This window comes from Megascapheus bottae, chromosome 15, assembly GCF_031878675.1.
Source record: "Megascapheus bottae isolate mThoBot1 chromosome 15, mThoBot2.hap1, whole genome shotgun sequence".
Lineage (NCBI taxonomy): Eukaryota > Metazoa > Chordata > Mammalia > Rodentia > Geomyidae > Megascapheus > Megascapheus bottae.
In genome coordinates, this window is record NC_143523.1 from 55,776,942 (window position 1) to 55,802,528 (window position 25,587).

Below are 25,587 nucleotides of genomic sequence, written 5' to 3' on the forward strand. Positions count from 1 at the left end.
TATCCCTAGCTCCGGGTTCCTCTCCTCCTAGACTCAAGCCAGCCCTTTGTTCTGGGTATCCATTCTCCCAACTTGGGTGCTCTCCTTGGCCTGTCTCTCTTCCCCAGTCTTCCCTCACTCCTACTCCCCACGATCTTCTCTCACCCATCACTAGCAAGGCCAGACTTCCCCCAGGACACTTGCCAGTCTAGATCCTGGGTTTCCTCTGCTCTGTTCAGGGGACCTGATCATCTTGCTCCAAGCACATTTCCTTCAGCAGTCACCTTCTTCCAGGATTCTCCCATCTTGCCTTCCTTTTCTCAATGGAGAACTGGCATTTACATCCCAGACCATAGCAGTAGGCTAGGGCAACCTTTCCTGACTGGCCATTTTGAAATTGCTTTGCCTCTAGGGAGAGGAATATTGTTCCCCAAGAGAGGATTCTGCCAGGACTGCCTGAGTGAGAAGTTGTCTTTTGAGTGGATTATTGGTTCATGGCCTAGCCAAGCCCACCTGCTGGCTACAGTAAGCCCAGGGAGGGATCCCCCTGTTAGGTTAGCCATTATCTTGTAGGATTTTTTCCTAGTAGATTTGGTGGGGAAAGCCCAATGCTTTGCTTCTCTGAGGTTGATTGTTGTATGAATACACCTAGTTCCAGCAGCCATGCTTGTGCAACACAGTTCTCTAGAAGAAAGGGAAATTGGGGAAACTGTGGAGCGGAGTGAGACAGGAAAGGAAGAGGAAGGGGGACAAAAGAAAGAAGAGAGAGATCAGGAGGAAGAAGAAGGGAATGGAAAGAGTAAGAAGGACAGGAAAGGGAGAAAGATGGAGAACAAAAGAAGAAGAGGAGAAGGAAAAGACAGTAGGATAGGGCAAAGGGAAAAAGATGTGTTGGTTATCTATGGTGGCTTAACAAGCAATGCCAGTGAGGTTAGCACAGGGTTCTTGACTTACAATGAATCTAATTTAAATGCTTTTAATTTTTGCAATTGTGTAAAAGGAAGAAATATTCATAGAAATAGAATTCCCAATATTGAGTTTGATCTTATCTAAGTCTGTCAATATGCAGTTCAGTTATAAAAATGGTGTGTGTGTGTGTGTGTGTGTGTGTGTGTGTGTGTGTGTGTGTACACGTCTGCCAGTACTGTGGCTTGAACTCAGGTCCTCATGCTCTCACCTGGTCTTTTCATTCAAGGCTGGCTCTCTACCATGAGACACAGTTTCACTTCTGGCTTTGTGGTAGTTAATTGGAGATAAAGAGTCTCATGGGCTTTTCCTGTCTTGGCTGGTTTTCAACGCTGATCCTCAGATCTCAGCCTCCTGAGTGGTGAGGTTTACAGGTGTGAGCCACCAGCACCAGAGCTTGCAATTCAAAAGCCTTTATTGCCAACATCAACAGTGATCCTCAGCTCTAAGTCATTCACATGAAAAAGGAAAATAGCCAGTACTTGAGGCTACTTTGCTTTGCTAAACTGTGATGTCCAAGAGGCTAAGTGTAATAGTGTGTGTGTGTGTGTGTGTGTGTGTGTGTGTGTGTGTGTGTGTGATGGGGCCAAAACTCAGGGCCTGAGTTTTTTTAGCTCAAGGCTAACACTCTACCATGTGAGCCACAGCTCCATATGCTTTATGTATGCTGGTTAGCTGGAGAGTTTCATGGACTGTTCTATTCCTGCTGGCTTTGAGCCTCGATGTTCAGATCTCAGCCTCCTGAATGGCTAGGATTGTTTAAGAATGAGCTGCAGGCACTTCGTTAGTGGAGCAGTTTTGATTTGTGATACTCTCTCCTTGGGCCGGGGCTGCCAGTTACTCCATTGTAAGTGGAGGTGGTTCTATCCACACCACCTCCTGTTCTAAGGGGGCAGTGTGGTCCAGCTGCAGCTTTGTTCAGGGTCATTCCAACACTATAGTCGAGATATTGGCTGTAACTGCAGTTACCTTGAAGTTTACCTGGCAGCCTCTGCTTCACACCTCCCTCCTCCAAGCTGGGGAATCCATTTCTTTGAGTCTCAGTCTCGTTGGTTCTCATTTATTCCCCAATCCTAAGTCTTCACCCATACCTAAACATGGAGCTGAGGATAGTAGACTTGGCTCCTGTTTCTATGGCCCCAGGCTGCTCTTTCCACCTGTGCTTCCTGCAGAGCCTCTAGGTTTAGATGTGAGGTAGACATTCATTATTAACTCCATGCTCTTCTCCCCCACATCTGTAACTAGTCCCCATTCCTGCCCAGCAGGTCTTCTAAGTATCTCTCTTCCTGATCCACCCAGGGATATTTTCTTATTCAAGCCTTTGTCATTTCTCACAACTTGTTCTCAGTCCAGTGTGACCACCTTTAATCCCTGGCTCCCACAGACAGCAGGCTCGTGGTGTTTCTCGTGTCAGAGTTGACCCTGACCCTCTCTTGTCCTTGCTGTAACCTGTAAGACTTCACAAATGACTCCTGCCCCTCACGAGGCACTCTTCTTCTAGGCTGTTCTCTTAGTCTGAAAGGTTCTTCTAACTCTAGACATATGCAGGAATCTTCTCCTACCTTCAAATCCCAGGGCAAGTTACATTTCACCTAGAAAAGTTCCCAGCGTCCCATTCTCCCGTCCCGCCCCTGAGAATGGGGGCTTTCCAGATGCTTTTGGGTTGACGTTCCTGCGGGTGGTGCTTTCTGTATAATGTCCCATGCCTCCGAGACAAAGGGGGGCCAGTTCTAGGACTAGGAGAGGAGATGAGGGGGGAGGTTGATGCCTGGGACAATTCAACATTCTTCTTAACAGTTCTCAGCTCCTCAGATCGCTGCTTTTCCTCTGGCTGCCCATTCAGGTCTTGCTCATGAGTCCCACGAGAAGAGACATACCAGGCTAGAGTCACTCAGCTCTGTTAGAAGTGGTAAGTTCATCGGGTTGTAGAAGTTGCTGATCTTCAGTGATATAGTCAGGCATCTGTGATTATAGAAGCACAAGCTATCCAGCTGGTGGCTCACATCTGTAATCCTAGCTATTCAGAAGGCTGAGATCTGAGGATCGTGGTTCAAAGTGAGCCCAAGCAGAAAAGTCCATGAGACTCTAATTTCCGGTCAACTATCCAGAAAAATCCAGAAATGACAATGGCTCAAGAGGTAGAGTGTTAGCCTTGAGCATAAAGAGGCTCAGGGACCATATGCAGATCCTGAGTTCAAACCCCAGGTCTGGCAAAGAAATAAAAAGAAGAAAAAGATAAAGAAACCCAAGTTAAGCTAGAGGAATTGAGAATGAGAGATTCATTGATTCACTGAGAGGCAGCCTTGGGGAAAAATCCAAAGCAGTGACTTCAACATTGTAGCTTAATTTCTCACTGCCTTCCTGTTCAAAATGTTATCTAGTTAGCCACGTACTGGTAACTCATGCCTATAATCCTACCTACTTAGGAGGCTGAGATATAAGGGTGGTTGTTCAAAGCCAGTCTGAGCAAGAAAATCCCAGAGGTGCTTATTTCCAATTAACCTGTGAAAAATCACAAGTGGAAGTGTGGCTCAAATAGAATGTCAGCTTACTACTAAAAAAGCTAAGGGTCAGAGACCAGGCCCTCAGTTGAAGTCCCTGTACCAGTGTGCGCATGCACGCACGCGCATGCACACACACACACACACACACACACACACACACACACACATACACGCTCACAGTAACAGCATTTCTGTTTCCTATTTCCTGTCTAAGAGTTTCGCCTCTCTCCCTTGCCTTTTCTTCTTCATAAATTCAGTGAATCCTTCACCATGCTTCTCCCAGCATGGACTGTTTTTTCATTCCAGGGGGATTCACAATGCTGGCCTGATGAGACCTGCTTGGATTCTTACTGACATTTTTCCTGGCCTCATGGCCTTTCTCCAAGTCCTACATCCTGCTTCAAATAGCCAGACTCTGGGAGGCATTGGCAGGCAGTCGGGTTAGATCTTGACATGACTAAAGACTGTGATCTTTGCACTTCTTTTTTGATGGAGGTCTCTTCCCCTCTCCTTCAGTGTGGACCCTGCCAGCTAGTGCAGGCCTAAGCAAGCAGTGCTGCGGAAGTGCTTGGATTTAGGGAAGTGTTATGGATGTACCTTAGAGATCCAGGCATCCTTACCCACCACCTCCAGGCTGCCAGAGCTCAAGCCCAGCTCAGGCCAGGCCTACCTTCATCTTACAGTGGGTACAAGACGTTTTCAAGCTTGGTTTCCTCATCAGTTAAATGCTACTGAGCTGACAGTGGAGTGAAGTGCACACATGCATGCATGCACGCACACAGAGGAAATTTTAAAAACACTGACAGGTCAAAGGAAGTAGCATTCATTTACTCATTTATTTTGGAAGTAGCATTTATTTGAGAAGCAAAGAATTACAATTCAGGTACCAAGAGTCAAGGAATCTTTGACTAGCACCTAAAATGGCAGTTCATTTTAGAAGAAAGTTTCTATAGAAGATTTCCATAGTGATTGTTTTGGAGACAGTTCGTTGACTAGACAGATCCTGAGTGAAGGGTTGTTCTGATTCATTAGTAAATGAGGACCCTCCTAGCTGCATGATAGTGAAGGTCAAAGTATATTGACTTTAATGCTTTATCTGAGTTTGTGGACATTGTGAACAAAATCATCTTTCACTCTTCCAATTCTACTTTAGAAATCCTCAGCTTCCATTACTCTATGTGTCTGTGTCTGTGTCTGTGTCCGTGTGTGTGTGGTGTGTGTGTGTGTGTGTGTGTGTGTGTGTGTGTGTATGTGTGATTTAGGAAATGTTTGGAATATGCACCTGGGTGCAGAAGAGAGATCATGGGGCTACCAGCCCCTTTTGTGGAAAGGATTCTGTGTTAGATTTGCTTTACAGCCACAAAATTCCAGAGAGAACACATTTATCAAGAGAAAGGGGTTATTTCAGGGATTCCAATCCTAGACTGGGTTGTCTTTGGAGCTCTGATGAGGACACTGAGTAACAATGACAGGGATTATGTTTTGGGATCAGCTGCCCACATCATCAGTCAGGAGAAAGAGAGCAAGGTGAAAAGATGGATCCCACAATCCTTTGCAAGGGCTTGCCCTTAATGACTCAGGGACCTACATCTCAGCCTTATCCCTGAAAGGTTCCAATACCACCTCCTTGGGGACCAATTTCTCACACATGAGCCTTTTGAGGAGACTATTCCTTCTTCAAATCATGACTGATCGTATCTACTCTGTAAACCCTTTGTTCTTTGTCTATAGTGTCTGCTTGAAGCTATGGCTGGCTATGGAGCCTGAACATCCTTTCCTCCTTCTCCTCCTTCTCCTCCTCCTCCTCCTCCTCCTCGTCTTCCTCCTCTTCTTTCTCATCCCCCTCCTCTCTATTCTCCTTCCTCTCCTCCCCCTCCTCCTCCTCCTCCTCCTCATCTTCCTCCTCCCCCTCCTCCTCCTCTTTCTGTGCTAGAGAACTCAGAACCTTGAGTTCTCACTTGGCTTTTTCACTCATGTTCAGCAGCTGGTAAACCATTAGGAGTTGCAACCTAATTTTCTTGCATGTAAGCAATTCTCTTACCTGGCCCAGAACTTCAGTATTTATTCCAATGCCCTCCAGACACAGTGCTTTTCAGCATGCAATCACCTGGATGGTTCAACATTGGCCTTGAGCTGTGATCCTCAGATCTCAGTCTCCTGAGTAGCTGGGATTATCTGCCTGAGCCCCTGGTATACGTATGGGGGGTTGCTTTGAACATCATTCTTTAGCCCTATGGGATGCCAGGTTCTTTTCCTTGTGTGACGGGACAGCTGGGTGGCGTTCTTCATATTATCTGCCCACAACTTTGTCACAGCTCCTCTTTATGCCTAGAAGCCAGATGTCGGGGGACTTCATACCGCTAGGGTGCCACTGGGTCCCGGACCTTCATAGTCTTGGAGGCTGATCAGCGCCTCTCTGGAGCCTGCAGAGGCACCTGGTAGGCTGGCAGGCAGCTTTTATGTGCCTAGTTAGGTTTTATGGTGCAGCCAGGCGGGTCTGTGTCTGATGAGGCGTGGGGATGGCTGGGCATCTGTGCTCCTGGCTGGTTCTGCCTGAGAGCCAGAGCTGGTGGGGCTACCCTGGAGAACATGGTCTAAGGCCAGCCACAGAACACAGGGACCTGGTCATCCTGTATTAAGTTTTGTTACTCCTGAGATGCTCATTTCCATTTGTTCACCATGAGGGCTGGGCTGCCTGGAGTCAGGGGGTGGAGGATACAGAGTGAGGACTGTGGGGGTGCTCTTCTCCCAGTCACAGCAGGTCTAGGTCTTGTGAGTCTGGGGAGCTGCACTGTCTTCCTGTACCAAGTAGCTTGGATTCTGGTGTTTTTTATTTGGTGGTGGGTACTGGGGCTTGAACTCAGGGCCTGACCACTGTCTCTTAAGTTTTTCACTCAAGGTTGGCCGTTCTACCACTTGAGCCACACCTCCACTTTCAGTTTTTTGCTAGTTAATTGGAGATAAGAGTCTCACAGACTTTCACCTGAGCTGGCTTTACATCTCTGCATGCTAGGCAATCACTCTACCACGAGGACACATTCCTAGCCCTCATTTGTTCATTTCTTTTTTTTTTTTTTGCCAGTCCTGGGCTTGAGCTCAGGGCCTGAGCACTATCCTTGGACTTTCTCAAGGCTAGAGCTCTACCACTTGAGCCTCAGCACCACTTCCAGCTTTTTTCTATGTATGTGGTACTGAGGAATTGAACCCGGGTCTTCGTGCATGCAAGGCAAGCACTCTACCACTAGGCCAAACTCCCAGCCCCTGGCTTTACATCTCTATCCTCAAATATTAGCCTCCAGAGTAGCCGGGATTACAGGTGTGAATCACTAACACCTGGCTTCTAGTGAGGATTTGACAATGAGCAGTAAGTAGATAAAGTGATGAGATGGGCAACATTTGTTCTAGGGAAGGAAAGAAACAGGCTCAACCAGGAGCATACCACAAAGCAGAATGTTCAACACTTGCCTAAAAGTGGGTGCCAGAATAGGGGGTGCATTGAGGCCCCATAGGAGAGAATAGCTTTACAATGCAGAACTCAGGCTAAAGCCAGGGGCTGGGAGAAGAATCATTGGCGGGGTGGGGGGGGGGACAGTTGGGCCTGTCAGGGTACCCTTGAAAATGGTGAGGAGTGCATGCTTCACTTTGATTGGCAGAGTGCACAGAAGCCATGCCACTCTCAGTGGCTCCACATGAGCCAGGTAGCTACTAAAGGAGCATAGGGGGGCAGAGTTTGACCTATAGGTAGAGTGCTTGCCTAGCATGCACAAAGACCTAGGTTTGATTCCTCAGTACCACATACATAGAAAAAAGACGGAAGTGATGCTGGGGCTCAAGTGGTAGAGCTCTAGCCTTGAGAAAGTCCAAGGACAGTGCTCAGGCCCTGAGTTCAAGGCCCAGGACTAGCAAAAAAGGAGTATAGGGGTCCAGTGGGGCCCATGAAGGCTAGCGGGACTAGATTTGTTTGGGTGGGCATGGAGGTGTGCTGGGAGTTCACCATTCATACCCAGTGACCTCTGGCATTCTCATCTGTGTCCCTGTGGGATCATCAGTGGTGACCTCTCCAGGGTAGTCATGGACTCCTCCACAGGAGTGGTGCTGAGATCCCTCCCAGAGTTGTGAGTAGTTCTGGGCAGATAACAGGTGCACCAAGAAGGTGACAGGGAAAAGAGAGCCAAGTCTAGGAAAAGGGAAATCCATGCATGTGATAAGAATTGCAGGACGCTTAGTAGGGATGACAGCTGGGACACGAGCAGAGAGAGCCAGAGGAGGATGAATGAAAGGCAGGGGGCAGGGCAGAGGGTGGAGCAAGGGGAAGGGAAGAGACAGGTGGGGGGCTGGAGTAGTAGCAAGAGCAGAGGCTGAAGGAGAGATAGGATATAGGCCCAGAGGACTCATCCATATTGCCTTGTGTAGAGAATGCTAGGCCTGGGAGAGGTGTGGTCAGGCTGAGTTTCAGAGATCTCTGTGATGACTCAGGGCTAGAAGAGCAGGAGCGGGGGATCAGGGAGGAGCCAGCCATGGATCAGAAAGGAGCTCAGACAGAGGATCAGGGAGGAGCCAAGACTGGGTCCAAGAGGAGCTTTCATAATGCTCCAGGCAGAAAACATGCAGCACCTGAACTACCTTACAACACAGGAAGGAGAGAAAGGGTGGACATGAGGAAATGAGAGGAGCCTTGTGAACTTTTCTGCCCAGATTGGCTTTAAACCTTGATCCTCAGATCTCAGCATTCAGAGTAGCTAGGTTGCAGACATGGGCAAATAGCATCACTTTTAATAGCATGATCAACCACAAAACACCTGGTAACAAATCTGATATAAAGCCAAATGATTAGAATGCCATCAATTACAAATCTGCAGAGAAAAAATAAAGATCTAAAGAACTGGTAAGATATATTGTATTTGTGGATCAGGAAACTCATTGTTAAGCTATGGATTCTAACCTTAAGTCACACACACACACACACACACACACACACACACACACACACACACAGTAATGATAATCAAAATCTAGTGGGATATTGTTTTAGAAGAATGAAAAATGAATTCTTAAATTGATATGGAAACTCAAAGGACTTAGAATAACCAAACTAACTCTGAAAAAGGAAAACACATTTGGAAAGATTTATGAATTTCAAAACTTATGAAGCTGCAATATTCAAGCAGTGGTGGTACTCTTGTCAAGAAATGCAAGTAAACTAATGGAACTGAATAAATAATAAATGCTGGATTCAAACAACCTTGATTTTACTTAATATTTGACTCAAAATGCAGGAGTAGTGACGCTGATCATTCAGCTATGCCAAAGAGAGGCCATTATTTTCTTCCTTCCAGTGAGAGGCGAAAATTCTAAACTTCAGGAGGAGAGTTCCATGCTGAAGTTGCTAAGCTCTGCGGTAAAGAATTAATTTTTCTATCCATGACTTTGTGAAGAAGGAAAAAGAAATAGGTGTTAGTTTTGTTGTCACACCTCAAACGGCAAAAGTTATAGCTGCGGTGTGTGATTCCTACTTGGTGAGATGGAGGAAGGAACTAAATTTGCAGGTGAAAGACTGGAACAAAAAACATGACCCGACTGCGGAGGGCATGTGTAGGTTCTATAGTATCAGATGCTTAAGGCAGCTCCTGGGAGTGCTGGAATACAACCCAAGGGCTGGATTGCACTTGATTCCAGTTGGCCATTAGTCAAAATCCATAGAACTGCCCTTCACAGAGTGCAGCTGTTATAAAGTGCACTCATCTCAGTGCTATATATGAATATTAGAAATTAACACATATGTACAACCACACATACGTTTTAATTGTTAACTCATAATTATGATCTTGTGCAGACGTGTTTCAATTCACTGTCAGTTTAAGAGTGCAAAGTGTCTTGATCAGTGTCACCATTCTGTCGTTCTCCTTAATCTTTTCCAATCCCATCCATCCCCTCAATTAATACTGTATGTTTTTAAGAAATGATGTTAACATCACCATAATGGCTGTGGAGAGACATCATTGAGGCTTGAAGGAAAGTGTTCTGAAACAAAAGAGGGAATTGAATGAGTGTATCTGAACTGAGCAATTTGATGAATTCCCATTTGCTCATCTCAAGTCAGTACCAAGCAAAATGAAAAATTAAAAATCAAGACAGAGCCATTAGAAGCAGATTGGAAACTCTGAGTATGAGGTACATGTCAGGGTGCGATCTTGGGGGGGGGGGGGCAGAGATGCTTCCTATAGTCATGTGACCATAGGAGGCCCAGTGAGAATCCTCCCAGAATTGTGTGCCCATAGAGGACTAGTCAACCCTTGAGAGACCCCTGATGCCTGTTCGTTTCCTCCTGGACACACCCACAGCTCCCATCTGCTCTCTGAGGAAGGAAATTGTGGATTCCTGCCCTGAGGGACTTCCCTGTTCCCCCATTCTTCCCCGTTACAGCAAGGTATTGCTCCAAGTACTTAGCATAATTTGTGTCAATTCTGTCTTCTCTTTCTTATGGATGTATAGCTCTTTTCTAGATTTACAGAGTTAAGATAGCTTAGGCCATCTTACTGGAATTTGGGGATAAATAAATGGACATAATGCCAGTTCTATCTACCATATTGGATTGAAGTCAATACCATGCAGTTTCTTCTTCCTGATGAGGGAAGAAGCTACCATGATCAGTCAGCTATATGGACAATGCAGGGTAGGATCAGAAAGTAAATCACTTCTCAGTGGACCTTACTTCCATCATATATAGATAGACATGATTAGGCAAATTTGACTGAGTCGTTTTCCTTTACTGAGTCTCAGTCTCAGTATCATGGAGAGATTAAAATTGCCCCTTCTAATCCTACCAGTCATACATTGAGTGTTCACGCTGTTGCCTTTTCTTTGTAATGTGGGAATGTGTAATCAGACATTCTCAGCAATACCATGAAGGAAATTTATAATGTATACCAACCATGACAATGCCACCTAGCTGAGTATCTAATGCAAGTGACAGACTGAGTCTCTTATTTTCTACCTCTCTTCTAGAGTAGGAGTCTACTTTGTATTCCCCGTATTGTGAACCCTGGGGGTCACAAGGAGACTTCAGGCTGAAGGTGGCCTTTCACCCATGTATATGCAAGACACACAAGTGGCCAGGAGGGAGGGAGAAAATTGCTACTACTTTTATGTGTGAGGAGTGAGGCTATTTAGCCCCACAGGCTGGGAACCGATGAGTTTACAGGTAGAAAATTGGAGTTCTCTGAGTGTGTGTGTGTGTGTAGTGTATGTGCATGCACATGCCTGCAAGTACTGGGAGGTTGAACTCAAGGCCTGGGTTCTGTCACTTAGCTGTTTTTGATCATGGCTGGTGTTCTACCATTTGAATTACACATCTCCTTCTGGTCCTTTGTTGCTGGTTAATTGGAGATAAAAGCCACTAGAATTCCTCTTGCCTGGGCTGGCTTTGAAACCCAGTCTTCAGATCTCAGCCTCCTGAGTAGTCAGTGCCCAGATATTCTTTGAGGTCTTGGTGATTCCAGAATGGTTTCACCACCCAGTGAAAATCATGTGTGAAATCTCAAATATCCAAGTTCCCTGGATCATTTTCCTGCTTGGTTGCATGGGTGGGAGAAATAGTCCATAAATCACTCAACTTTCAATGGTATGGTACATCTTAGACACTGGCCTAGATCTGTTTGGGCCAAACACTTCCCCGCTCTCCCAGCTGTAAGAAGGGCAAATACCCTCTCAAAAACATAGGTGTAATGGTGTTTAGCATTAGGATGCCCCCCCTCTATCAAACTCCTAAGCTACTTGGAAATACTTGAATTCACACATCAATCTTCAAATTGACTGAGTGGAAGATTCTGTAGCTATTTGGTTGATGGCTTTTAGTCGTTTTTCAAACAAGTATGCTTTCTGGGGCATGGTATGGGAGTCGGGTCTGGAAGCACACCTCACTGAGGAACCAAACCATCCCCCTTTGGTGGGATGACCAAAACACAACAGTGATGACACATCACAGAGGTGTGTCCTAAGTACTGCCTCATGTGTCACACTAGTGTTCTGGCACACGGACATCAGGTCTCTGTGGTCAGAAAGTGGGACATATGTGGCAATTGTGTCAACCCTGGAGCCAGTCTCCTAGTTACAGTGAGGAAGTCATTCATCCTGTGAAGAGAAGACAGCTGAGAATCAGTGGAGAGGATGGAGACCAGGCTCAGGTGGCTGTCTGCCACCTCTTCTGGTCTGTGATGCTTCTGTAGGGCTGACCATGCTTCCAGTAACCACAAGTCACAGAACACACACGGACTGCCCACTCTCTGTATACAGCCACCTGTGGGGTCCATCCTGGGCCCCTCAGAAGAGGTGGACATTATCCCTTTAGAGCACTGTGGGAGAAAACTGTCTCCTGGAGAGAATGGTCATAGTTGTTGGGGTTTTGTGGGGGGAGAAGCTCTGACCAATGATTGTATCCCCAAACCAACCCATCATCCTCTGGCAGCTTTCTTTCTTTCCTTTTTTTCTTCTTTCTTTTTTTGTGTGGGTTATAGAGCTTGAACCTGGCCTGGGCACTGTCCCTGAGCTCTTCAGCTCAAGGCTACTACCCCTGGGCCTGATCTGATCCTCAGATCTCAGCCTCCTGAGTAGTTAGGATTATAGCCACCGCGCCCAGCCTCAGGCAGCTTTCTATAATCCTTGAGAAGGAGTCTTTTCCTCTTCCTCCTCCTCCTCCTCCTCCTCCACCACCTCCTCCTCCTCCTCCTTCTCCTCCTCCTCCTTCTTCTTCTTCTTCTTCTTCTTCTTCTTCTTTTCTTCTTCTCCTCTTCTTCCTTCCTTCTTCCTCTCCTCTTTCTTTCTTTCTTTCTCTCTCCCTTTCTCTTCTTTCTTTCTCTCTCTCTTTCTCTCTTTCCCTCTTTCTTTCTTGTTGGTATTGAGGCTGGTCACTGCCTCTTAGCTTTTCCTCTCAAAGCTAGTGCTCTGCCACCTGAGCCACAGCTCCACATCTTGCTTTTTGCTAGTTAATTAGAGATGAAAGTCTCATAGATTTTCCTGCCAAGACCGGCTTAAAACTCTGATCTTAGCCTTAGGTCTTCGCCTTCTGAGAAGCTGGGATTGGAGGCATGAGCTTACTGACACTGGGCTAAATCTTGACTCTTTGCATTGCATTCAGTACACAGAGGAGTTCTGCATCAAAATGTGTTATTTTTTTCATTGTATGGGCCACGTAAGAAGACACAGAGAAACTGTGATGAGCTTTGTAAAACATCAAAACAATTACCCAATATAGTTATTCATCAGAGACCGTTTGAAAGGTACCAAAATAGAAAGAAAACAAACTCCTCTTCCTGTTCCACCAGTTTAACTTCTATTTTAATCCTGTTCCACCCTTGGCTTCTTGTGGCGGTGTCTGTCCTGTGACACAAGTACGGTTATACAATCCCACACTTCCATACCATCCATTTATATTCTCTACTCAACAGCACACACATACCATATGACTACAGTTTGTTTCCTTAGTATTGGGTTTAATAGGTTAATGAGCCATTCCTTTATTGTTGAATAATTTGTGGACTTTAAGCTTTGGCTGTCATAAATAATACTAAAGTGAGTATTTTTTAAACCTACGATGATTTCTCCAGTGTCATTCTTAGATTAGAAACTACTATACCAAAGGATATGAACATTTTCAGGTTCTTGATTTGAAGCCCATCTTAGGGTTTTGCTTTCCAGGTTCCTATCACCTCTTCACAAACCCCTCTACCACGACTCTCCTGTGGCCTGCATGGGATCATGGTGTGTTCAGAGGTCTTCTTCCTTCCCACTCCCTCCACTCTAGCTGTGGAAACCTTGAAGAATGTTCTAGGCTGAAGGAAACACTAGCCTTGAGCAATTGCATCCACAGCTGTTGTTCCTGAGAAGATTGGTTCCCACCCCTGGAAGAGCTAGTAAATCCATCCCATGGGAGAGGCCTGTGGCCCCTCAGGAGCAGAGTGATTAATGAAGGTTCCTTCCTGTCTCTGCAGCTACAGGCCTGGGGTCCTGGGTTCAAAGGACTGTCTCTGACTCATTCTTTTCCCATTTCCTGAAAGCAGTTATAATTGCCCATTAACTGAGAGCCCCTCCCTCCCCACCCAACCCAAATGGAAGCTCATCTCTTTCTTCCAGAGTCCAGCAGGGAAGAGCATGCTGGCAACACCAATAGCATCTAGGCAGTGGTGGTGGCAGATGCCATGGCCTGGCAGGTTACTTCCTTCCCAGTCTCAGGTTCCTGGGGACACAGGAGCTGTGTCCCCTAACCTCTCACCCCGCCCCTCTTCTTTCCACTCTCAGTGCTTCATCTTCTGCTCTCGGCTCTTTCTTTGACCTTTCATCCCGGGAGAGAAGGCTGATCTGAGGGTCTGTAGGCCTCACTGAGAGGGTATGGTCAGATCCTGGACAGGGGTGGGGAAAGTGAACCCTAGGAGAGCAGGATTTACTTTGGAGGCCAGAAGGAGGTTTCAGCCAGCTCTCGAACTCGACAAGCATGTGACAGAAATAGGAATGCCAGGATAAGGTGGACAGGAAGAAGGCAGGCACTCTTGCCTTTGTGGGGGACCCCAAGCTGTCCAATAACAAGTCCAGCTGTGCTCCCAAGCTGAGGCTTGGGGATCTTTGCTCAGTAAAAGTACTTAACGTCGACAGGTCATGGGCAACCACTAGTTAGAAGCCACAGGATCAGAAAGCCCTGAGCCCAGCAAAACAGCCAGATGCATTTGGGGATCATTCTTTCCATGCCTCTGATGCCTTTCAGAAGTCAGGAAGGGACATAGGAAAGTCAATGCACTCTTGTGTTTGTGTGTGTGTGTGTTTGTTTTCTTTTGTGTAAGGGGTTTGAACTCTGGGCCAGAGTACTGCCACTTAGATTTTTGCCTACCAGTGTATCACTTGAGTCACACCTCTACTTCTGCCTTCTTGCTGGTTAGTTGGCACTAAGAGTCTCGAGGACTTTCCTGTTCAGGCTGGCTTTGAACCATGATCTTTGCATCGCAGCTTCCCAAGTAGCAAGAATCCAGGTGTAAGAAACCAGCATGTGGCTAGTATGGGAGCATCTGTCCCCGAGAGCCTACCCCTGGCCAATTTCCTACACAAGTCAACAAAGAGACTAGAACTTTCTTCTCCTGCACAGTATCAAGTGTTTACATAGTTCTCAGGTACTATTTATTTATTTATTTATTTATTTATTTATGTCATTCCTAGAGCTTTAACTCAGGGGATAGGTTCTATCCCCTTCTTTTGCTCAAGGCTAGCACTCTACCACTTGAGCCACAGCTCCACTTCTGGCTTTTGGGTAGTGTATTAGATAAGAGTCTCAAGAACTTTTCTACACAGGCTGACCTCAAACTAAGATTGTCAGATCTCAGCCTCTTTAGTAGCTAGGATTATAGTTGTGAGCCACCAGTGCCTGGCTTTACCCATTTTTAAAATTAGACATTTTCATTCCAGAGCTGGAGTGTTGCTTAGCAGTAAAGGGTTAGCATGCAAGAGGCCCGAAGCTTGATCCCCAGCAGTGCATAAAAATGAGGAAAAATTCTCATTTCTTTACTTGTTTCCATGTCTGCTTACCTTTTCTAGGATAAACCATACTTTTTCTCTTAGAATGTGGTGTATAAAATGAACATTCCTTCAGGCTCATCCCAGGTTTCTTAATATCCTGTGTCCCTGACTCTGTCTGCTATACTGAGAGGTGTGTATGAAACTGGGTGTTTAGAGCCCAGGCCCAAAGTCCAAAGTCCCAAGTTAGGTCCAGCTCTCCCATCTCTGCTCCCCTTCTCCTATAAATAAAGAGACATGGTGAAGGGCAGAGAAAGGAGATTACTTACATGGAGCCATGGGGAAACTAACACTTCAGTACTTTTTTTTTTTTGCCAGTCCTGGGCTCGAGCTCAGGGCCTGATCACTCTTCTTGGACTTTCTCAAGGCTACAACTCTACCACTTGAGCCTCAGCACCATTTCTGGCTTTTTTCTATGTAGTACCAAGGAATGGAACCTAGGTATTCGTGCATGCTAGGCAAGCACTCTTCCACTAGGCCAAACCCTCAGCCCCTACTTTTTTTTTTTTTAACAAGTCCTGGGGCTTGAACTCAAGACCTGGGCACTGTTCCTGAGCTTCTTTGGCTTAAGGCTAGCACTCTACCACTTGAGTCACAGCACTACTTCTGGCTTTTTCTGTGCATGTGGTACTGAGGAATAGAACCCAAGGTTTCATGCATGGGAGGCAAGCACTCTACCACTAAGCCATATGCTCAGTCCCTTCAGAACTTTTTCTATCATCTCTTGGGGGTACAGTCATAGGGAGAATTAAGGACAGGGGGTGAGAAAAAAAATGTGTAATTAAAAAAAAGAGTCCCAACTGGAAGGTATGACAGGATTGACTATCAGCTCAGTTTTTGTCCCTGGTAGAGTTTTGAAGAAGATCTTATTACTTTATTGCTGTAACAAAACAAGATGGTCTCCCCCGTCTCCATCACCCAATTATTTAATATGAATATTTGTCCAACTTTGCCAAGACACTATCTTTTTCTTCATGAAAAACAGCAGACACAACTTTGTGGGGGCTGAGAAGGCAGCTCAATAGTAGAGCACTTGTCTCGTGTGCAAAATCTCTAGGTTCTTTAGTCCTCTGCCCTGAAAAGAATAAAAGCATCCTTTTCCAGATGCAGTTCATCTCAGTCATATTTTGGGGACTAGCTCTGTAGAGCAGGATTATATGCCTTCCATAAGTCTTTATGTGCATATCAGAGTATGCAGTTCCTGGAGAGACTGCAAGGCAGCGTACTGCTTATGAACTTAGATGTGACAACCGGTATGTCGCCTCAGAGTCTGTGTGTGGGATGAAGGGAATAAAGTGGCACAAACTCTCTACAGCTGGGACTTGTTTACAAGACACAGGGGACCAGTAGTGACCCATCACATCTCTGTACTGACTAAGGACACGAGCTATGCTTTAGAGAGACGTCAGTGTAAATTCAATGAAAGCTGTTCTCCAACTACAGACTTTTCAAGCAGAATAATATGAAGGGCTTTCTTTGAGTTGTCTGACTCTCTTCCTGGATCACTGTTTTTTGTTTCGAGCTTCATCTTCGCAGCACTAGTCCTCCAGCTGGTGCTCATTAAAAGAGTGTTGACAGCATTCATTTCTTGTTCTATTGATTGGAAGGTGGGGGTGAGGGTGGGAAAAGAACATTGATTGAGCTTCTACTGGGTAGGAATGTCCTGGGAGGCAATCTCTATACCTGATTCCCTTACCCTCCTTCTGACACTGTGAAATCCCTTCTTACCTCCCCTTTCACCCAGGGGAAAGCTATGACATCAGGTTAAGTTGTTTGCCCTTGTTGACAAAGCTGGTAATGACAGAGTTTGTCTGTTGGAAGGTTGAGCTGTTTTGACTCAAAAGCTCCCTCCCACTTAGCCTCTTGCTTCAGATTCTGCATCAGTGCTATCCAATGGCAATAGAAGGTCAGCCATGAATGGGAGCCAACTATGTAATTTTATATTTTCTCCTAGCCACATGAAAAAAAAGAGAAAACCAGGTGACATTCATTTCAGCGATGGGTGTTATTTCACTCAATGGATCCAAAACATTAATATTTCACCATGTAATCAATACAAAATGATTCATTTTACATTCTTTAGGGATTTTTTGTGGCCAATCTTTGGAATCCATTGTGTAATTGACATGTTCAACACATCTCCATCTGGACAAGTCCCATTACAACGTTCAATGACTGTATCTGACTTGGGCCTACTATATTAGACAGCTCAGCTATAAAAATATAAAAATAGCTATGTTGGTTTAGGAGAATTGCTTCTTTTTTCTCCCCCTCAAATGTATTGCTTCTTGGGAAATGGTCAATGAATTCTTAATGAATAAGTATAACTGAAATCATTTTTAACTTATATTAGGCAGCATAAATGGCCATAACAAATGACCACAGATGGGATGGCATACCACTGGAATGTATTTCCTTACCAAGTGGAGAGTGGGAGCGAGTCCCAGATCCAGCATGGTCAGATCCTGCTTGAGGGTGCCTCCGCTTGCATTCAGCTGCTTTCTCACTGTGTCCTCACATAGCTGAGAGAAACAGCGCTAGTGTTATTTTTCACTCCTCCTCCTCTTCCTTCTCCTTTTATCTTCTCCTTTCCTCCTTTTCCTCTTTCACTTCCTCATCTTTTGTCATCCTTTTCTTTCTCTTTCTCCCTTTCCTAGCTAAGTTAGCACTATATAACCCAGACTGGCCTTGACCTCCCGATCCTCCCGCCCCAACTTCCTAAGGGCTATGATCCCATGCATTCTCTTCTCAGTTCTGTGTCTTTTACAAGAAACACGAATCTCATCACTTCATGTAGCCCTCCCTGACTCCCAAAGGCCTGGACTCTAAAGAGTACCATGTTGTGTAAAGTATGATGCTTATAGAAGACTACAGTGATGTAAAGCCTTCAAACAAAATGAATACCAGGAAGCTGACACGTTTCATTAGTGGGGAGAAGGTCAAGGGGAGGGAAGGAAGACAAATGGAGTGAAGAAGAGTGAGTGAATATAGTCTTAATATTCAATGTGAATGTAAGAAGATTGAACCTGGTAACTTAAGGGGATGGGTGTAATTGGACAAGATGGGGGAGAATGATGAAAAAGGGGACATTGGTTAAGATGCATGGTGTGGGGCTTAGAGGCATGACTCGGTAGTCAGCCAATGAGCAAAAGCATCAGGTACCATGGTCCTAAAAGCAAAAAGACAAAAGAGATGCATTGTGATCATAAACTGACATGTTGAATCAAAACTCCTTTGCACAACTGTTTAAAGATCTTTAAAAAACACACACCCAGGGGCCAGAAGTTTGGCCTGGTGGTAGAGTGCTTGCCTAGCAAGCCTAAAGACCCAGGTTCGATTCCTTGGCACAACATATATAGAAAAAACCAGAAGTGGTGCTGTGGCTCAAGTGGTAAGTATTTGGTCTATAACATCACGGAACACAATGCAGAATGGGAACATTTCACACAGTGTTCAGGAATGTCAAATATCCTTGGCATTGCCTCTGAGGACAACTCAGGACTTGTTGGTGTATGGTGTGAGGCTTGCTTCTTGCAGAAGTGTTCCTGTGGAGTAGACTTCCATGCTAACCTTGCTCTGTATAAGTTCACGCAGCCCATTCCCACAGTCATTACAGCAAGAGAAAGTAGTCTCAACCCAATTCACAAGAGTCTGAAGTGGGGCTCTGAGGTTTGGTGGCAGTTCGAGGTTACCTGTGGTAGCTGGAGCCAGGGCTCCACCCCTGGAACTCCAGGTGGCCCACCTCCTGCTTTGCTGGTGAACAGTGGCTGATGGCATACTGGTATGTCCTGGTGAACCAGGGTGAACACAGGTCCCAGTCTGCATTTGTGTACTCTTTGTGGGCAGATCTGGATTCCCAATCTGTGCCCAGATTTGTTGGCTCAGGCAGTAAACCACTCAAAAAGAAGGCAAGATCATCTTGTATGCATCTGGGACCCTTCTAGGGCAGACAGGCTACACCTCTGTCATCATACTATATGTTATAATGCTTTACTGTGTTTTTTTTTTTGCCAGCCCTGGGGCTTAAACTCAGGATCTGAGCACTGACCTTGGGCTTTCTCAAGTCTAGAGCTCCATCACTTAAGCCGCAGCACCACTTCCATCTTTTTCTATGTATGTGGTACTGAGGAATCGAACTCCGGTCATTGTGCATGCTAGGCAAGCACTCTACCACTACGCCAAACTTCTGACCCATTATAATGCCTTTCTACCTTGCTCTTGAGGCCTCTCTTTTGAGAGTATCCATCTTACCAGACACTCTTTTTCCAACAGAAACCTGACCGGGAAAAAATGAGATTAGAGAACAAGAGAGAGCTAGAGCCTGTGGTTGTGTATGTATGTGAGAGAGACAGACAGAGACAAAGACAGAAAGAGACACAGAGACACAGAGATACAGAGAGACTAGGGAAGAGAGAGACAAAGACACCCAGAGAGACAGAGAAACAAAGAAAGGCAGAGAGATAGGACCCATGGGACTACTTGTCATTAAGTTCTGTGTCATTGTTCCTTAGACTTCCCTTCAGGGTTGTGTATTAAATGCTAATTAAAACAACATGGCAGAGGGAACTTACATTGACTCTGGTGTTGGTTATTATGTTTTACCCTTGTCAGCAGCTGTAGGATGTGCTGGATTTGGGGTTAGTGGGAGGAGAAACAATGGAGCTATACCATAAATCAGCACATGGGGGGCGGGGGGGTGGGGGGGAGGTTGAAGTAGGCCAAACATGGCAGGGTGAAGGAGATGTGAGATGACTTCTATTTGATTTAACTTTGTATGCCAAGGCAGCTGCTTGTATTAAGCCCATTTATAGCATCTTTAGTACTGAAGTTGTAGTTAATTTGCCTCCTGCATCCATCCTTCCACTCTCACCAATGACACTACCAGATCTGATGGTGACAGAGCAGCGGGTCCTAGGTCTAAGCAATCGCAGGATGGAATCGGGATGAGGAAGGAGCTGGACTGTTTCTCCATCACACCACAGAGCAGCAAAGCAAGGATGGGTTCCTCATGGACCAGAATAGACAGGCGTCCTCATAGCTCAAGGGAGGCATTATTGTTCAATGACCAAGGAGTTGTCATTGCCTCCCTGAGGGGCAATCAGGTGGGATAGCACCAGCCTAATTTATCAGCATCTCATGTGGAAGCTCTGGGTGGGGTGGGTGATCCTGCAGTTAAAGCTACCTCGGTCTAAGAAGTTTCCCTCTCACCCTTTAAAACCCAGATGTTAATAAGAGGGGACTTTGTGGACAAAGAGAAGCTTGTCTCTTCTCATATGTGACTTGTTAAGGGTTTTAAATTACATCCTATCAACCACAATTCTCACTCGTTTAGTGACAGTCTAGCCATTCTTCCTTGCATCCAGGGATGGAGTGTGTGTGTGTGTGTGTGTGTGTGTGTGTGTGTGTGTGTGTGTGTGTGTGTGTGTGTTTGCGTGCATATGTCATCCTAAGGCTTGAACTCAGGGCCTGGATGTTATCCCTGAGCTTTCTGTGCTCAAGGCTCAAGGCTAGCACAGCATTCTACCACTTGAGCCATAGCTCCATTTCCAGGTTTTGTTAACTAATTGGAGATAAGCTCCTCACAGACTTTACTGCCTGGGCTGGCTTCAAACTGAGATCCTCAGATCTTAGCCTCCAGGATTGTTTAGGATTATAGGTGTGAGCTACTAGCACCCTGCTGGAATGGGATCTTCTGTGGAAGCAGGGGTTCTAAGAATGGAATTTGTTCTCGTGAGCTCGTGAGGGCAGCCTCCCAAACAATCTGCCCAGTGTTGGTATTAATAGTGGCTACCTGTGCAGAGCCGCAAGAGGCAGGGTGGGGGAGGAGGGATGTACCATGTGATAAGAAAGGAGGAGATGGAGGGAGACTCTACTAACAAAGGGAGAAGTGCAGGGAGGCTCTGCCTCAGAATCCTCTGGATGGAATGAGTGACCACCAGTACAGGGCTCTATGAGTGTCACCCAGTTTCATTACAATTCTTACAAATGAAATGGGAAATTGAGCAGAATCTTTAAACATTGTTATCCACCTTGTCACCGCTTAGAAATTGTGCGTTATTGACACATTTGTGTTAACCTGAAGGGTTAAAATAATATCATGTGGCTACCCAGTTCCTCTTATCATTAAGTATCAACCCTCCCATTGCTTCTGTGATTAGTCCCTTAATATGCAGGCCCCTTCTTCCCTTTCAGTTGGGTTATTTAAAATTTTGTGGCTCAAGGAATCATCCTTTTACTTTCAAAACAATATTTCTGGTTTCCTGCCTTGCTTACAAAGGCTACATTTATTCATGGTTATAAACTCAGTGCCAAGCAGAGTTTTTAGTTGCAGGCAGCCAAAACCAACTTGATTTCACTCAGGCAGAAAAGAGACATAATAGATGGATACTAGATATCTCAGTAAAAAGGCTAGCTGTTTGGGATAGGCCTTGGAGAAGAGGCCAGACAGTTAACAACACAATCAGATTTCACTTGTGCACAGTCTGGGGACGGGTGCTGTTATCTGCCACTCCCTGCCAGATTCCTGCAGACAAGAGCCGATTCATTGGATTCTCCTGCCATTGTCATCATCATGTGGATACAAGAGGCTGCCACGTCACATCTCCACCATCATCAGTACCACCAGCGTCTCCACCACCAGCACCCTATCCATATTATCTCCAACAAAACATCAATTCCCCACCATCGCCCCATCAGTATCTTCCCCATTACCATCTCCACATCACCATCTTCTCCATCTCCACCACCACCCTCTCCCCAGCATCACCTCCCTGCAAACATCTCTTCCATCACCATCTCCTCCACCACCATCTCCTCCACCACCACCTCCCTATAATCACCTCAGTCTCTGTACTATCTCTGACAGCTCCATCAACCCTACCATCTTTCCCCCACCACCTTCTCCCCATTCCCACCTACCCACTGCCACTTCCATCTCTACTTCCACCATTTCCATCACCATATTTACCACCATGTCCTCCACCACTATTCCGATCCCACCATCTTCCCACCATTGTCAGTCCTCCCTGCCTTTATTACTTGCTCTCCATCTTCATCATCACAAGTAGAAGGACTTCTTCAGTGCAGATTTTGATACTCAGAGTCCTCCGTGTGGAATCTCTGATCATTCACATTATAGTCTGTTGTTGCCAGGAGTCAGAGAAGAACCTAATATTTGAATGAATTGCATGAGGACTGATATTCTTTAAAATTTTTTAAAATGTAATATATAGAGGGGTTACATTTAAGTTCAGCAGATAGTAGGTGTATTACTTCTCACACATCGATACCCCTTCTCATGTTTTTTTTTTCCCCATTTCCCTCTCCCCACCCCTCCCAATCATCTTATTTTCCCCCTTCCCTTTCCTATTTCAAATAATCAAACAGATATACAATACACCAGGTAATACAGTCAGGTATAGTAACAATATAAAATTAACCAAAGGGCAACAAAAGAGAAGAGAAATAAGATGGTACATTAAGAACAACAGTCACACAAGATAAAGCTCTTGTTTCCATATCCTAAAGATCCTTTCATTTAGTATGAGGACTGACATTCTTATTGCATATTAATTTATTAAAGGATGTTGTATCCTGTAATACAGCAGCATATTGTATGAATCCTCCCCTTTTAATAATATCACATGTTATCACTGTGATTCTATCAGATCCTAAAATGTGTTGGAATTTGAACTAAGTCCAGTGATAAGGTTCCAACAAGCTTTGTTCATAAGGTATCCGGCTTCCTCACTGACAGTAATTATATTTATGATTGTTATTGTATCTTTCATATTTTAAAATGTTAAATGTCATTTTTAAATTCATGCAAACAGGATATACGAGTCATTTAAATCTGAAGTCCCATCTTATCTTTCTACCCTGCAGATTTCCCTGGCTTTTATCTTTTGGCTCATTTGCTGAGTTTTTATTTGGGTAATAGGGAGTCGTGGGTTGCATTTACAACTTCCCCAAAGATACTTCCTTCCCAGAAGATTACTTAGTGAGCCTGAGTCCTGGGCACTGAGTCTGTCTCACTTCTAGGTCTTCATAGTACATGTGTCATTGGGCTCTGTCTGTCTGAGGCCTTCCAGGGTGAGACCTGGTTGAGCTTTTCCTGATAGCTGCTGTGGCACTTTGGGTCTTTAGACTTTATCTTCTGGGGGGTTTGTGGTCTCTCTCTGAGAAACTGTTTAGGAGCTTGGGGGTACCTGGGCTTATCCATAAGCAGTCTTCCTATAGTATTATGTGAGGAGGGCCAATCTTCAGACAGAAAACGTGGTAGAAAAAGATCAAGGTCTTGCATTCACCTGCCTCTCCTCCAGCCCATCTTGCTGACATTGTGGGGTACCAGGGTACAAAGAAAGGGACCCCATTTTCCTGGATCTGTTTGTTGAGAGGAACTGACAAATGGCTTCCTCTGTAAGTACACTTTCTGCCAATGATTTTTCCATTCCAGTCTCTGAATTGTGCCAGGAAAAACATTTCACACTTGTCTGACACCTTTTCTCCTCTGAGCTCTGAGTGCTTTACAAGCAAACAGTTACTATTATTGCCATCTGAAGCGCCTGAGAGAGCCATAGGATCAAAGCTGCCACAGCTGGGGGTAAAGTCAGAGGCTCACAGACACCAGACAGACCAGCCTCAGCTCCTGGCTGAAGCAGTGAGAGACTCATGTTCTTGAAGAAGAGTGGCTCTGGGGAGGGTTATGAGCCCTGGCTCTCCAGATAACTTCTTGAAGCCCTTCTAGTCCAGTGTCAAAGTGACTAATGGCTCCAGAAGGGAATGGGATCCTTGAAACCACTGCCTGTTGGAAAAGGTGGATGGAAGGTGCATAGTTTATTTGGAGATAAGAAGGTTCATAATTGTGAGTCTTGAGGAATAGGAAAATCTGGGTCATTGAGTTCCCAAAGTCTCATGGAATAAGGTTGATCTACTCAAATGTCACCATCCATTGGCCTTGCTGGTCCTCTGAGTGCCATCCCCAGGGTGGCTTTGTGGAAACAACTCTGGCCATTGGTGATACAGGTCTTGTACAGAGTGAGGTTGTGGCAGGGTGACACCTAAGGCCTCTTGCAGTCCAGGCTTGACATCATCAGGATGTGTTTTTGTGCCATCTCTTCCAGGTGATGGAGGCCTTGGGGCTCAGACCTTGAAATTCAGCTCAAGCCACATCTTTCTGGATCCCCATCTCCTTGGTTCTCAGCTCCTTTACTTGGCAGACCTTGATTTGTGGTCCATGGTTTTCATGTCTGTAGGGAATTTTGCCCAGTGGCAGATCACTGTCTAGCTGGAGGAATGTCTGTAACCATGATCCTTATAACAACCAAACAATGCCCATGTGTGTATGTGTGTGTGTGTGTGCGTGTGTGTGTGTGTGTGCATGTGTGTGTGTGTGTGTGTGTGTGTGTGTGTGTGTGTGTGTATTTGTCTGCCTCCAACAGATGCAATGCCAGGCACATCTCTGTGTACTATACCTCACTTAAACTTTTCAAACTCCAAGAGGGTATTTAGATTCCATTTTACAAGTAAGGGATTAAAGTTTAAGTAAGTGGCCCACACCAATCAGAAGCAGGGCTGGGATTGGAACCTAGTTCTCTTTGGCGCTGATACTCTTTTTCTTCTGAAGCAGGCCTGCCTTGGAATTGAAGTTAAGTTCCACAAGCATGGTCCCACAGACCTTGTTTCACTGGCCCTGAGTCTTTACTGACTAGCCAAGTCCTTCCAAGTTCCAAGAACTATTTCTCAAAAGCTGGTTGCCCCCTGAGAGCCAGGAGGCTTATCTGGGGTTGGCTTCCCCCATTTCCCCCTTCGGCCTTTACAGATACATCAGAGAACTGGGCTCATGCCCAATCCCAGCGTGGTAGCCCTTGTCCAGCCCTGTGGGTTGTGATCGGTCCATTCATAGCTCCTCTGAGCTGGCACTTGCCATTCTTCCACGACCACCCAGTCAGACCCACATAGCCTGGAAGTGAAGTCTGAGTCGTGGAGGCCAAGGACTCTTCAGTCTTCATGAGCCCTGATACTCGGCCTGCCCACTGTAGGCCACCCTCGCTGCAGCCAGCCCCGCCTGCCTAGCCAAGTGGACACTGGAGCCCAGAAACAGCAGGGACTGAGCATCCCCTATGAGCCACAAAAGGGGGATTCACAAATCAAAGGGGCCCGAGAGAACAAAGCTGTCACATCGGTCCATCATGGAGCCAGATCTCAAAATAACATGCTGGAGTCCTGCTAGCAGTGACTCACCACCAGCCAGAAGAAGCACAGTGGGTCCTGGCTGCGTGGAAAAACACCTCTGTGGCCAGCTGGCTGCTTTCATCTGGGCCTGGGAGGCGTGTCAGTGGGGGTGGGTCCATGTTTCTGTGACATAGTGTAGCTAGGAGTCAGCCTCTGTGAGAACCCCTAAGAGTGGGAGAAAAAGTACTCAGGAACAGCCAAAGCTCTGTCTCCTTGAGGACACAGCCTTAACTCCCTCTCTGTAGTCACCAACCCTGGTCTGGGCCTCTGAGGGACATGTGTGAGGCTGGCTCACCATGGGAGTTCATCATGGTTTTCCAAGTTCTTTTCTGTGTCACTGTCACCTGTCCCC

At 45.8% G+C, this 25,587-nt stretch overlaps 1 long non-coding RNA gene across 1 annotated transcript; it reads right to left on the bottom strand.

Moving 5' to 3' along the window:
* Positions 1–17,454: 17,454 nt before the first annotated feature.
* Positions 17,455–25,289, bottom strand: LOC150054394 (uncharacterized). Its single transcript, XR_016537936.1, has 3 exons — positions 25,245–25,289; positions 22,041–22,169; positions 17,455–17,524 (listed from the first exon to the last, which is right to left on the bottom strand). It is a non-coding gene; the product is annotated as an uncharacterized LOC150054394 (long non-coding RNA).
* Positions 25,290–25,587: the final 298 nt, after the last annotated feature.